The 16,056-nt window shown below is 45.0% G+C and overlaps 1 protein-coding gene across 6 annotated transcripts in view; it reads right to left on the bottom strand.

The window, feature by feature from the left end:
• The window catches only part of MEF2A (myocyte enhancer factor 2A), a 500,550-nt gene that overhangs the window by 80,545 nt on the left and 403,949 nt on the right, over positions 1 to 16,056 (bottom strand). The window lies entirely within an intron of this gene.

Genomic DNA, 16,056 nt, shown 5'->3' on the forward strand with positions numbered 1-16,056 from the left:
GTATGAAAAACACTGCTAGCATCGCCGAGCATCAAGCATTATAGGGACAAGCATCTGAAACAGTAAAACTTTTGTTTATTTCATTGACCAGGTTTTTTTCTGCAAATTTGGTGGAGATTCTGGCACTGCTGCAGGCACTCGAGAGTTTAAAAGGGAAGCTCCAGCAAAATAAGACCAGATTTACCAATGAACAGTCATCCAAAAGGGAAAATGGAGGCGAATAATACAATCCAGCACACCCACACGAACAAACTAATTCTCTAGCAAGGAAATAAATCACATTTCTCACTCCATAAGAACCGCGGGAGCTTGAACAGACCACTGCAGCATAGGTGTACAAGAGTTCGGAAGAGCCATTAGCTAGCAGAAGGATTCTTTTCACCACAATGAGGCTCTTCAAACCTCGGTGGGTCCATACTTGGCCTTGTAATGCTGCAGCAGAGCACACCTTGGACAAGGCGGCGACACCTTTTCTCACCTTGCAGCAGTGAAGCCACCTAGACTTATCCAATTATAAATCAAGGAAGTCCGCAATCTCTGTATAAAAGAGCCCACTGCTGTACATTATGAGGATACTGCAAGTCACCTCAGAGTTCCATGGCCTTAAAAAGGCACTCGGCCATAGTTGGTCATAGTGTTCCTCAGTGACTTACTATATTCTTAAAACATCTCATACATCATTTTACATTCAGAAAGGTGCATACATGATAGAGAATAAGTAGATCTGAGGGACCCCCTTACTCCAACGTGTAACGTTTTGGGTACAATTCTTTTTCTTTCCCATTTTTTTTTTGTCCAAGTTTTTGAAGTTCTTGTAGGTTTCTTTGGCAGCCAAAGTGCCCGCCTTCCTCTCCCGCGCCACCACAGAACAGTAGCAAACCGCAAGAGTTTTTTGACCACCATGTGCTCGTCAAATATGCAAGGTGAGCTTTGCTCCTCCCTTAATACACCTAATAACGGCATTTAAAAAATCGTGTTTATACTTCAGTGAAAAATGTGAAGCCAAGTCACACAAATGTTTTCTTTTTTTTTTTTCAACGTTTATTTTTTCTAAGGAAAGTTTCAAAAATACGCTTGCTTTAAAGAGTTTACAGTCTGTTCCATCAAAGAAAACGTTACTGAAAGCAGCTGATACCAAACCAGTTAATTAGTTTAAATTTCCCTTTAGCGTTCATGGTCTGGTGTGCAAATGTATACAGGAAATTGTGGGGAGAGCAGGGGATATATGTTCCGCAGATATACAAAGGCACGCATCTTGTAAACGTGTTCCTATGTAAAATTACACTTTTTTGATAATTCACATACATCTCCCCGCCCAAATGTGTAAATCAAACCTGGAAAACTACGGGGATTACAGAAACGTTGAATGTTGGTTAACCGGCTGTGTCAAACCCTGAGCAGGGAATTTTCACATGGTGAAGTGCAAAGTGAATTAGGTTATATATTCGACCGGATAGAGCTGCTTATTTAGGGGGGGGGGGGGGGGGGGGGGGAGAGAGTCAATGTGACTTGCTAGGCACGAGTACTTCACCGCTAGTACATGCAGAAGTAAATGTATGCTTCTGTTGTGACATCACGATTTGCTTCCTAGTGATTATATGTTGTTGGCATCTGTACAGCTGAGTATGCCACTAGCATTGGCGTGCTGCAGAATACAATTCTAGTTGTGGACATCAATGCTGGTGCCTCTGCCTCTAGCCTAGGCGTGCCCCTCTGAATCTGTTGAGCCTTTTCCGTGCCACTGAGCATCGACAACTCCTACACACAGTCCGCTCTGCAGACAGTAACATGGGTTGTTGTCGCTGCACTATCATCCATCTGCCCATTTCCCCTCCCACCTCTCCCTCTTTCGACACTTACAACCCATTCTAGTCACCTATTCAATCATCTGCCACTCACTGCTCATTCGCCGAACTGTACGTCTGCTTACCTGCTTATTAATCTATTGTGGTTAAGAGCTGAAGACTTCCCGTAGTACTACTATACACCATACTACTCTCACTCCACTTACTACACACCATTCGTCTGACCTCTCATATCTCGATTTTCTCCGATTAACTCACTCTGAATGTTTTCCGATGGCCTTGAATCCTACTAAATGAATTTAGCGAGGACCACTTATCCGTACAATAGTTCACGGCTGGGCTTCCTATGTTATGTGCTTAATATAGAAGAGTTCATCCATGGCTTATGGGAAAAAACGAATATATTAGACACTACCAATTAAAATACTAATTTGAGCATGTTATTGCCCGTTCCATAGCGGTGTCGTAGCCATTACACAAAAGGAAACAAGCATTGGCACAGCCATTTGGTCTTGCCTTTGGGACCTGCTGGCTATGCCAAGGCATTTTGGCGATGCTCACCACACCACTGGGCAAGATGCTTAGCAATAGGACTCAAAACTGAAGGAAAAAAGGCCCTATGTTGCAGCCACTCCTTTGTTGGTGCAAGCATGTGTTACGCATGCTCGCCTACCAAATGAGACGGACACCTTTTATTTTCATTTACCTTTCCGAGATGGATTGGAAAATAAAGACATGTTAAAGAATAGCGCAAAATCGCTGATGGGTTTTTAATTTTTTTAATTTACATTTTTGAGGCCTGGCAGTAATTTGCTGTCGGATCCTGCCCACCTTTCCCCTATTAACCCCCCAAAAAAGGATTGTGGATATGAGGTAGGAGGAAACGGAGGAGGGGGGAAGCAGCACATGAGCGAGAGCAACACAAAGGTTGCATAAGAGAGAAAGACAACACGAGCCAGACAGCAACAAGGAGGGTAGGTATTTGGCAGCAGGGAGAAAGAATCACATGAGAGAGGTGGAAAATATATACACCCATGAAGTGCCTAGGCAAAAAGTAGTTCCCTAAAAGTGAGCAGTGTAAGGACAGAAGACAGCAAATTAGAGATGGTAAAGAGAATATGCTCCAGGAAAGGAAAAACCCAAGATGGGACAAAGAAAGTTCTCAAATAAGAAGAAAACAGTAATAATACAGCCAACAAATGATAAGCAAAGGGCAGGCTGTAAGCCAGTTAAGCTCCTGCAGCTCTGGGTATCGTAGCTCTGCTCTCCTCCACACTGCTGCCAATTTGAATCTGTACATTATAGCGCCTCGCATTGCTGGACATTAATTGTGCCGTATGTTTGCTTTATAGCGCCTCGCATTGCTGGACATTAATTGTGCCGTGTGTTGATTGTAGAGTTTTATGGTGCCTGTGTGCTTATCGTGGATATCAACTGTGCCTGTGTTTAAATTGTAGTTATTAACTGTGCCCACGGAAGTATTTTCATTTTCATTGGCTTAATTTCACACTACTTGAGCCCCAATATCGGCGTGTTAGCCATTGTTTATTGCTTGTTGCCATTTGGTTGTACCTCCAGCCCGTCCCTCCCCCCACGCTCCCGCCTCCCAGCCGCCCCGCCCACGCTCCGCCCCCCTCCACCCTCCATTTATGACAGTTGGACATTCGCGCAGCGTCCACGCGCAGCGGTCGCGCCCCATGCGCGCCGAAGGTGCGCCAAAGGTAAGCCCGTCTGCGCCCCTGACTGCGCCCAGTGCCAGACCCCCTGGCCCCCGCCGCTCCCAACCCACTAGAATCACATATGATGCCGCTACTCTCCTCGCCCTCAACCCCGGACGTACACCACTATGCTGCGAAGCTACTCCAGGACGCACTCATGGCCCATTCGCCTGCCTCTCCTGCAAATTCAACTGCTTCAGGACCCTCACCAAATCCACGGCCTCCAATTACAGCTCCGACTCTAACCGCCTAAAGTGCATCCTGCTCAACACCCGCTCGGTCCACAGACACGCAACAGAACTCTGGGACCTACTCGACACTGCGTCACCTGACATCGCCTTCCTTACTGAAACATGGATGAACACATCATCAGCACCCGACATCGCCATAGCCATACCGGACACTTACAAGATTATCCGAAAAGACCGCACCAATCAAACAGGAGGAGGCATCGCCATCATCCACAGGAACACCATCAAAATCACAAACAGCTCCGACGACAATCTTGCAACCTCCGAACATCTCCACTTTCAGATCCACACCGACCCCAGGACCACACTTAGAGGCACCCTCATCTACAGGCCTCCAGGTACCCGCACTCAATTCAGCGATGACATCACGGACTTCGTCAGCCCACACTCCCTCGCCTCCGAGAACTACATTCTCCTAGGAGACCTCAACTACCACCTTGAAAACAAACACGACAGCAACACCACCACCCTTCTGGACAACCTGGCCAATCTCGGACTCAAACAACTTGTTGACACCCCCACCCACACAGCCGGACACACGCTCGACCCTATCTTCACCTCCAGCAAGCACATCTCCTTCGATCGCACTACAGCTCTCCACTGGACGGATCACAGCTGTGTTCACTTCAGCTACAAAACCACCCTGACCCATAACCGCCCACAACCTATCCCTCGGAGAAACTGGAACAAAATCACCTCCGACCAACTCCTCACATCACTCAACCAAAACCCTCCCACCCTCTCAATGGACCCAAACCAAGCGGCCACCAACCTCAGGCAATGGATTACCCACAGTGCTGACGAATTAGCACCCCTGAAAAAGCACCAGATGAAACCAGCCAGCAAAAAGGCTCCCTGGTTCAATGACTAACTTAAAAAATCCAAGAAGCTATGCCGCACCCTGGAGAAGATATGGAGAAAAAACCCAACCACCGACAACATGGCCTCCCTCAAGACAGCCACCTGCAAACACCACCAATTGATTCGATCCGCCAAGAAATCAGCATTCAAGGATCGTCTCGACAACAACTCTCATAACAGCAAGGAACTCTTCAACATCGTTAAAGAATTCACCAACCCCACCGCAGCATCCAACATCATCACTCCCTCCCAAGACCTCTGCGACGCGTTATCCTCCTTCTTCTACAACAAAATTGCCGACATCCACAACAGCTTCGAGAATACTCCCAGCGATCAACCCTCCCCACCCCCCTCAGATCCTACTCCGCCAACTAACAACCTCAGCGCCTGGAACCCAATCACCACTGAAGACACCATTCGCCTCATGAACTCAATCCACTCTGGCTCGCCCACCGACCCCTGCCCCCACCACATCTTCAACAAAGCTGACTCCATCATCGCACCCCATCTCCGGGAGGTCATCAACTGCTCGTTCAACTCTGCCACCTTTCCAGAAAGCTGGAAACACGCCAAACTCAGCGCCCTTCTGAAGAAACCCACAGCAGACCCCTCTGAACTTAAAAACTACCGACCCATATCCCTCCTCCCATTCCCGGCCAAAGTCATCGAGAAAGCCGTCAACAGCCAGCTCGCCGCCTTCCTTGAATCCAACAACTCCCTTGATCCATCTCAATCGGGGTTCGAGCTAAACACAGCACCGAAACCACCCTCATTGCAGCGACCGACGACATCCGAACACTCCTGGACAACGGAGAAACAGTGGCCCTCATCCTACTCGACCTATCCACCGCTTTCGACACAGTCTGCCACAGCACCCTTATACATCGCCTCAGCAACATCGGCATACAAGGAAAAGCCTTGGACTGGATCATCTCATTCCTCGCTGGGAGAACTCAAAGAGTCCGACTTCCCCCCATTCTACTCAGAGGCCACCGAAGTCATCTGCGGCGTACCACAAGGATCATCACTCAGTCCCACCCTCTTCAACGTCTACATGAGCCCCCTCGCCTCCATCGCACGTCAACACAACCTCAACATCATCTCCTACGCCGACGACACCCAGTTAATCCTTTCCCTCACCAAAGACCCCAACACCGCCAAAACCAACCTTCACGAAGGCATGAAAGAAGTAGCCGAATGGATGAAACAGAGCCGCCTTAAACTCAACTCAGACAAAACGGAGGTGCTCATCCTAGGATCTTCCCCTTCAGCTTGGGACGACTCTTGGTGGCCTTCCGCTCTGGGCACAGCACCCACACCCACACACCATGCACGTAACCTTGGCTTCATCCTAGACTCCTCTCTCTCGATGTCCAGACAAGTCAACGCCGTCTCGTCCTCCTGCTTCAACGTACTTCGCATTCTCAAAAAGATCTTCCGCTGGATCCCCCTCGAGACAAGAAAGACTGTCACCCACGCATTGGTCACGAGTCGACTGGATTATGGTAACACACTATACGCCGGAATCACAGCAAAATTACAGAAAAAACTCCAGCGCATCCAAAACGCGTCAGCGAGACTCATATTAGACATCCCTCGCCAAGATCACATCACCGGACATCTAAAAGACCTCCACTGGCTTCCCGTCAACAAAAGAATTACTTTCCGCCTTCACACCCACGCACACAAGTCCCTCTACAATCTAGGACCCGAATGCCTCAATACTCGACTGTCCTTCTACAAACCCACCCGCCAACTAAGATCGTCCAATCAAGCCCTCGCCGCAATCCCGCGCATCCGGAAATCCACCATGGGTGGCAGATCCTTCTCCTTCCTGGCTGCCAAAACCTGGAACTCACTCCCCACCCACCTCCGCCTTACTCAGAACCACATCTCCTTCAGAAAAGAACTTAAAACCTGGCTATTGACAAATAATGAACCCCTTCCCCTAGCGCCTTGAGACCCTCTGGGTGAGTAGTGCGCTATACAAATGCCCGAACTTGAACTTGTCTGCTAGGCTCGACCTAAAGGACTACGATACCTGCTGCTACCATTAGATGAATGCTACACTGATTCGAACAGGAGTACCCCCTTTGCGGAATGGTAAAAAGAGGATTACAGGACATATTTGAATCACAAGACCTTCTTTTCCTAAGCAAAGATGCCAAAAGTTATGGACAGATGAGTGAGTTCCAGGCAGAGAGGCCTTTTATTGTGACAAGTAAACCCGATGGGTTGGTTTACGACTGGATGGTCTAGAAAAAAAACCACACACTTCTCCACCCTGATGCGCCTCCATCCCCCTTTGAATACACAGAGAGTCACTTGCGCCGTCACTTTTTACGTCACAAGCACAACGTGCACCTAGTTCTTTTGGGTTGCCTTTGCAATTTATGCCCACAGTACTGATACAACTGTGCTGTATAAACTGCGATTTCAAATGTATGATGCCATGAGGATCTTTGAACAAACAATCAGAAGTCTTCTCCCCTTTTTCCTTTCTGTAATGTGGTGCACATATATGTGTATTTGCCTTTCTCATTGAATCGGGTTGAGACAATTTTTGCTTATTGTCGCTTACTTACCCAGATCTCAACCTGGTCTATGGGTTCTACTCCTGTTATCATTTACTAAAGTGAGCAGAGGTCACTATCTAAGTGACGGACTTCAAATGTAACTGCTATGAAGTGCTGTGGAACTCGCTCAAATTAGATGTGCACCATAAGCTGCACAGGTGGGCCCGGCTGTGTACTTCCCAACTAAGAGGTGGATGCAGGGATGTATATGAAGAGCAGGCAGTGTCCTGCACAAGACAGTACACTACACCAACCTGTGTTACTGTGAAAGACAATGGGGGGGTCTCGTCGTAGCACCAATGACAGTAAACGACTAATTCGCCTTCAAATAATCCCATTATTCAGTCTTTAATCAGACAAAGGGATGACCACCTTTAGAAAGTTAGGCACACACGGGCATTCCAGTTCCCCTCACGCGACAGAAGACGACGACAGCAGAAAAAGAAAACCGAGGTTAACCGTAGCTTCCATTAACAAGATCAAAAGCTTTTATATGTGTAATGGATTTCTAGAATTTCATTCTACAGCAACCCAAAATGCTGCAGAAGGAGAAGAGAACCCCTCCCAAAGACATCATCTTGCTATGGTAGTGAGTATGATTAGGTTTCCTATGTCCTTTACTTTTGTCTGAAGGGGCGTTTTTTTCAGGGAGCCCGTGACGGTTTATAAAATTATTAAGAGTAATAACGTGGAAATACATTAAAAATACAATGTAAAATCTCAAATTGCTCTGTACACACTAAAGAAATTGGTAGCTTGAATAGTGGGAGCTACGCAAGTACAGTAATTGTACTCTAGTATGGACAATTGCTGGCTCAATTTAAAAGCTAATATGTGCCAACAGCAGAAAGAGCACGCACTGGAAGCAAAAAAACTAAAATTGATAAGCTGGAGTTGAGCATGCAATTTGTCTTTTAGAAATAAAACTAGGGGAATAAAACAAACATTTGAAAAGCTCCAACCTTCCCATGAAAGGTTTGAAAACGCTTTTATTGAACACCAGCTCAAATTAAGCACTGGTTTTAACACACCGTCCTAGTTTCAAAAATTCTTTCAATAGCTATGTATTTCACTGAACAATTTCTACCAAGAAAGCATCAGCAGTATGCGTTAATCCGTTGTACTTTTAAGGGAGCTATTGGGCTAACACGAAAGAGGCTTAATGTTATTCTAAAAGACTTAACTCAAACATGGGTAGGTTCATTATATACGAAACCCCAAAGGTGACACCCTAAGTTAAGATAGTTGGAAAGAAAGACGATGATTTAGTTTTTCAGATAAGTGAGATCTCAGGTTTTTCTGTTGCAGCTAAAAAGTTCAATTCAGCTTTTAAACGAGTAAGAGGGCCTCCCAGATAGTTTGTCTCTTGCATAAATTGCTTCTTTATTAATCCTAAAAATGTTTCATAATTTATGCTTTTGTTTGATGCATGCCCGTTTCTGTATTTTTGTGTATTCTTTTGAAATCGCTTAGGATGGGGTCCCACAACCAGTTTCTAGTAATAATTCAGTGGAGGCCCACAGAAGCCAAAAGGGTAAGAATCGCTGGTCTAAACAAATGTGTCACTGATCATACAGACTGGGGAGAGCAATTTATTATATCAGAAAATTAACAATCGGCTGTCAGGGTTCATTCTCAATTGATTACCGATCTGATCAGGTTTAATGTACGCATGAAGGCAGTGGGAGAAGCAGGCACTGACAGTCAGCGGGAGCAACATTTGCTGGTAAGCAGTGAGAAGCTCACAGCAGTGAAAGCACTGCGGTCAGTGAAAGAAGCTGCCACTGCCACTGGTTGACACCGAGGAGTGGATAATGCTGAGCAGTGCCAGAAGCTGCCACTGGTGGGCAATAGGAGGAGCTACTAGCATGTAGAGCAGGTCTTCCCGGGCAGAATAAAGAGGAGGGTGGCACAGATGGGCAGTGTGAAAAATCAGCACTGGTTGTAAGCGAGAACAGGTGAAATTATTGTGAAAAATAGGCACTGGTGTACAACCTAAGAACCAGGAAGCAGGAATTAATATAAGCAGATGGCCCAGTAAACACTGGCACACACACAGAACTTCAGACCTCCGCATCCTCAATGCAACACCTTTCATAAGCACCACATTTGCTTCCAGACTTCAAAGAAATGACGTAGTGTCTGAGGCAAAGTAAAAAAAATCTTGAACTCCATGCCATTAGACCAATAAAAGTTTTCTAGAGATAATACACTGCGTGTGTGTGTGTATGTATATATATATATATATATATATATATATATATATATATATATATATATGTATGTTCTCTCAAATTGCCCTTAGCATTGCCAAAGCACACGACATTGCTCTGACCATCCGGTCTAACCTCTCATGCATGCTTTGCCGCTTCACCTGCTATTTGGTCTGCCTGACGCGTTTCGGGGTCGGAACCCCGTCTTCAGAGGCTGCAGTAAAGGCACTCAGGAGACGCTTTGCTGGTTTGTGACTCATTTATTAAAAAAACCTTCCAGTGGGCGTTGACTGAATTCATCGTTCAGTGGGCGTTGGCTGAATTCAGTTGGTAACTGGGATTTGTAGTCCGCAAAGCGCCAATTATTTATTCCTTTGAGTAAGTCCAAGTGCACAATAACAATTCATGCTTGTCATAAAATACCTTCGTAGGTGGTGTCACATTAAAGCATGCTGCGTCAATTGAGGAGCGCTGTGCCTTAGAGTCCAAAACAGTTTCAGACTCGGGCCCCGCTGTGCTGGATGATACTTTTCCTCCAACAGGCGATGGTGCATCTGGCCACGGCCAGGCCGCCGTGTAGAAATGTTCTCTCAAATTGCCCTTAGCATTGCCAAAGCACACGACATTGCTCCGACCATCCGGTCTAACCTCTCATCCTGAGTGCCTTTACTGCAGCCTCTGAAGACGGGGTTCCGACCCCGAAACGCGCCAGGCAGACCAAATAGCAGGTGAAGCGGCAAAGCATGCATGAGCGGTTAGACCGGATGGTCGGAGCAATGTTGTGTGCTTTGGCAATGCTAAGGGCAATTTGAGAGAACATATATATATATATTCCACAAATCCCTTATGATAAGAGAATAAGTCACGTGAACAAGCGACTGTTTGGTTGCGAAACGCGTTGGTTTTGTAACTTAATATGCTGGAGTTCTGACAAAACGAATTAAAGGATTGGGAAAGAAACTCTTTTGTGAGTGCGGACTTATTCTCTTATCATAAGGGATTCGTGGAATATACCAAAGCGGGGCTCTGCTGAGTAGTCCAAGCACCGGTGGAGAGAGCGCCATTGGATTGCAAAAACCGAGCCAAGACTGTGGATATAAATATATATATATATATATATATATATATATATATATATATATATATATATATATATATATATATATATATATATATACACACACACACACATATACACTCCACAAGTGGACCCCCAAAGTCATTTACTCTGGGTGAGCGCTAGTCAACGCGTTTCGGTTGCCGCTTGCAACCTTAATCACAATGATTGTCATCAAGGTTGCAAGCAGCAACCGAAACTCGCTGACTAGCGCATACCCAGAATAAACAACTTTGGGATCCACTTTTGGAGTGCCGTGCTTGTTTTCCTCTACTTAGATAGATACTCTAGTTTTCTCTCTATCTTTATGTGCATATTTTTTCTAAACTATATCAATTAAACAAAATGATGGCTCGAATGTGGGGTGAGAGCGTTGTAAGGTTGAACAGAGACAGGAAAGAATGCGCTGGCTACAGCAGTGTAGCCCAACATACATGTACCTGGTTGAGTCAATGATTAAACTACTGAGCAAGAGGCAAATCAGAGTAGCAGTGAAGTATGGGTTTGTTTGGAACATCAGATGAGACAAAAAGAAACTGCGGAGGAGCTGCGAAAAAGGCTCAAATAATAAGGTTGATGAGGTGGGGCAGGGTACAAGTCTTGAGAACCATCCAAGCTGGCTTCTCAACTTTCTGTCCAGCTTGGATGAGGCTCAATGTTGATATGGTAGTCTTAAATGATAGGCCATTTCAAGTTGAACAGTGAACCGGTCAGTGTTTTTAAAACTGTATAGACGGTGAACCAAGTTTCACAGAAGGGGGATAAATGGGGTGTCTGTGTGCACTTCTCGTTTTTTAAAGGCTCGTGAAGTGTTGTCTTTTATGGAGGACCGCCCCCAAAACAAGAGTATCTTGTGTGTGATGTGATTGTGAACAGTGTTTTACTGCAGATCTGCACCTATACACACCGGCCCAGTGTGTGGTGTGATCACAGCGCGCCACTCCCCCCCTGATGGCCTTCTGCTGCAGAAGGCGCCATCACCTAGGACTTCTTGGCTCTCAGCGTGAACCGATGGGGTTGCGGACTGTCCTTTAGATGAGGCGTTACTGTGTAGTTGTTGGTTGGGCAAAGACCCTCCACTTCCTTCTCTTCAGCATGCTCTTGAAGTAAGTGTGTCTGTGTGCACACACCACACCAGGTACAGGATGTTCAAGTGCCTGTCAGAAGCGGATACCGGCTGGAACCAGAGCCCACCGGCTCTCCTCTCCACCTCGGATGTTAGTGATCAGTCTGGAGGGAGAGGAGAGACAGTAGAACTCTCCGTGTCCACACATTAAGGCAAGTATATCCCTTGTGAGCCAGGGCCATGGGTCAGAGCCGGCTCACTTCCTGTGTCCTTCGGCCCCTCAGAGAGGACACATGGGCAAAACAATTGCACTCATCTCAAGTACGTGGAAACGGCGCAGCTGTCATCGTACTTCTCGCGCATTGCTGGGTTTCACCAAGTTTATCTGATCACTGTTCCATCACAGCCCAAAAAACGTTCACCCACCAAAGAAGTATTTTTTTCCAGTTACAATTATGGCATGGTTTTTTATCAGCTTAAACTTAAAGGTCAAGTAAAAAAAAAAAAAAAATGAAATTTAAACGGTAACTAGACATGTTGTATATTAGACATTATTGTGAACTCTTCACCATGATGCTGAGCTCGAGACAGACAGACAAGAAAACAAGTGTTTAATCCTCTGCTCTTAACCCCTTCCACGCTCATGACGAGCTGGGCTCGTCATGGAGTAGCCTCCTCGCACGCTGATGCCGAGCCCAGCTCGTCATGAAGCATGGGATTTTGAAAATCTGAGCATGCGAGCAGAATTCTCTGAGCGCGGATGCGGTTAATACTCTACCAGCACTTCCTGAACCTTGGACACATCGGGAATGGAGACGGCGGCAAGCACGCAAGTGGTGCAAGAGGGCCGCAGCGAGCCATGTGTTTTGCATTATCGTGCATGCGTCTGCGCACGATAATGCAAAGCACATGTTACCCTGTGCGGGAAAAAGACACCAAAAGGCCATGGGCGGAGCAACGTGCCCGGCTTTGGCCTATTGTGTGGTCGGTGTCTGAAACACAAACAGTATCTAAGACGTGGGGAACCCAATAAACCCTTGTAGGCTTGGGCAATGTATGATTAGAGTGAGGGGTTACTACAAGGGATTTTATTCATTGATCAATTGACTTAAGTATAATGATTATTAGTTGTAGGTTCTTTACTGAATTAAACCTAGTGTATCCACAGGATTACTTTGACAATCATCAATTTAAAAAAAAATATGTAAAACAATATAATGTAGAGAAGAAACACACAGCAAGAAGAGGTTATATTTGGAATTGGTTGTATTGAAGTTAATCACAAAGAAAATTCATGGGGACAAAATATAGAACAAAACTTTCAAATAAAAGTCATGAACAGCAGTATAGCTATGTCAACTGGTCAGTTCATAACAGCGCATCAGCTCCAAAAGTAAACTAAGAGACCCAAGTCAACTTTTTCGATTGGAGACTTTGAGCACAAACGGAAGGTCGGTCTGGATCATAGATCGCTTTCGCAGGTTATCCTCAATTTCACGACTATTTCCAATTAATTAGATATCAGCCAACCTGTATCTTCATATAAAGCTCTTAATTCAAAGAGCCTGAACAGATTTGTTTGGGGAACTATTATCCAGCTGGAACTAGTACCCACTGTGAAGATCGGCCCCATATATTGGGTAGACCCAATGGGTTTTTTATGATGAAAAGTTAAGTCCTGATGATGGTCTTATAGATGACAACATACATGACCGAAACGTCGACCAATGACATCAACTCCTCAGCATTGTTTGCACTGAAGGATACCATGATACATTGATGATTTTGGTTCTCTTCGTTTACTTTTGGTGCTGATGCACTGTTATGAACTGACCAGTTGACATAGCTATACTGCTGTTCATGACTTTTATTTGAAAGTTTTGTTCTATTTTTTGTCCCCATGACATGCCAGGGACTCATGCACATGTCAGAGTTTGAACCCAATAAGTTCTGCTTGCTTGTCATCGTTCTACTGACCTTCCCAGAGGAGGCCCATTTGTGCCCCCACTTTCTCGACTCTAGGATGCCTACTGATATACCTCATTGGGATCCTGTCATTTATTATTGAACCCCATCGCTAATGGTGCCCGCAATATTTATTTGGATTGGACTCTTGATGCTACCTTAGCTTATATTAGTCCTTTAGTTTCACATTGTATCGATATCAGCATATGGTGCTCTTTATATCATTTTGACGATATTGCGCTTCTACACCGAATTGGTATATACAAATGGAGAGCCCTGACTAAGTTCTAACAAGGAACGAAACGCGTTGGCTGTGTATCGTTTCTGGTAGAGATTACCAAAATAAAGAAAAGATTTATTCCTGAACTAAATGGACTTTTGTTTGATTACAAAGAGTGCGCCTTTCACTTTTCTATGAACATTTGGATCCAATTTGCACCTAAGGACGGCGGGTGCGGGAAGAATGTCGCACCATAACTATAATTATTGATGGTACCTGTGTTTCTGGTTGTGCTAAACCTTGATCGGTCGTTCTGTTCTTCACCCCTTACATTTTAGGACCTTCTTGCCATCTCATCCATAGGACATGCCTACACCATAATCCTTGGCAACTTCAACCTTTCCACATAAATCAAGCATGATAAAAGACAAGAGGCACACTCCTCAAAATCACAACATGCCACACAACCAACAGACTCAAAAGACCACATCCTCTTTTGAGTCATCTCAACATCACCATCCATCAAATACAAACCTCCCATACTCCAGGACTAGACAGACTAGCTCAACGTCCACCAAACACATGGAGGTCAACCCAAAAAGAGAATACATCTTCCAATCTTTCAAAAATGTGTCCACCTAAAGTACAAACTCAACTCTTACCCTGCCACCTCCATATCTCAAGTCCATACCCTATAACGACCTTCAGCACATTCCTAGAAAATCATGTGGACACCAATGCTCCAACTATAATATGAAAGTGCAAGGGAACACTTTAGCAGACTGGTACTCTAAAGACTTTGCTAACAAATGCTCAATCTGCAGGAGCAACAAAGACCAAGTTACGTTCCAAGTAGTAATGTTGAATGAATAGAATTTATGTTGGGGGTTTAAATATGTGGGGAGGTAAACGCATGCAAGAGATATGCTTGGGATATATGCAAGTCCACTGGGCTGTGGCGAGAAACAACGAGGAAAGGTGTAGAGAATAGAACAGTAAGGCGGAATTTGCGATACACACAGTCTAACAAAATTAAACTAAGTGTGTCATCATGAAAACCATAAAAATTGATCTTATTGTGGTATTCATGAAATGAGCGCTATAAGATGGCAAGTTTAGTAGACTGTGTATGTTCACCTACCAAAACAAAGAATTGCATACATTAACCTATGCATTCATGAATATCTTGATACATACATTATTACCTACATTTCAAGCTTGTGGCTTTTAATGCTTCTGAAAAAGCACGTTCGGACGATGCATGATCCCATTTTATTTTTCCACTTGTTATTCACCATTCTACAAACCAGGGACAAATGTGTGCCCTAACCTATGAGGGCAGAGGAAGAAAGCTGCGTCTACTAACCCTCTTACCTAGTTCTGGGCAAAAGTAGACAATGGAATTTGGAACAGAAGTTACAAAAACACAAACTTTTATCACAGTTCAAGCTTGAGGTGGTTCGACGACTTAATTTACCGTCCAAAGATTGCACATAACATTCATGTTTGCTGAATGTGGAACAGTCTTCAACGACCTCAAATTTGCCACCTTGAGCAAATCCCAAGTGAATTATGCTTATGAATATACGTGGAAGATGCAATGGGGCCCATTAGTGAAGTTGCCTCAGACTTAAAGCAGCTCATATATGCAGTAAATAGGCGGACCAAGGACTGATTTTTGGTCCGACTTTCATTTTTCTGAAGTTCACACAATGAACATCTTTCAGTTTGGCATTACCACCAATGACTGATTTGCCAAGCCACGAATCTGCCTGAGATGCATGCTTTCTAAAGAGCATCCATTACCAGTCATCTTTATTCTTCGAAGTCGTCCTTGGCTCCCCTGGCCAGATTGTAAAATAAAGAAGATCTTCATGTATGAACCTTTGCCCTCTCAGGTAACAGCATTTCGAGGCATTCCCTGGTCGCAGTTTGTCTTGCGAGGAGTACGAGACACTCTAAGGAAAATGAACAGACATGAAAGTAAATTCACTTTTTGCTCCTTTCCAGTACCAGACGGCAATGACATTCAGTCATTAATGACCTTCGAGTATTCCAATGGGGGAAAACTGTCCGGAATGAGGAGAAATAGCAGCGCCATTCATGGGCCACCGATGCATCTCGCTTTAAAATGATGCTCTCCAAAATACGATATGCTGCATGCGGAGGAAAATCAATTTACAAGGGAGGGTGGTGAAAGGTGAGACGAGAGCGCTGTCTCCCAGAGTACGGCTGGTAGCCTGGAGGAGATAATGTTCGCAGGA

Source organism: Lissotriton vulgaris, chromosome 2_1, assembly GCF_964263255.1.
Source record: "Lissotriton vulgaris chromosome 2_1, aLisVul1.2, whole genome shotgun sequence".
Lineage (NCBI taxonomy): Eukaryota > Metazoa > Chordata > Amphibia > Caudata > Salamandridae > Lissotriton > Lissotriton vulgaris.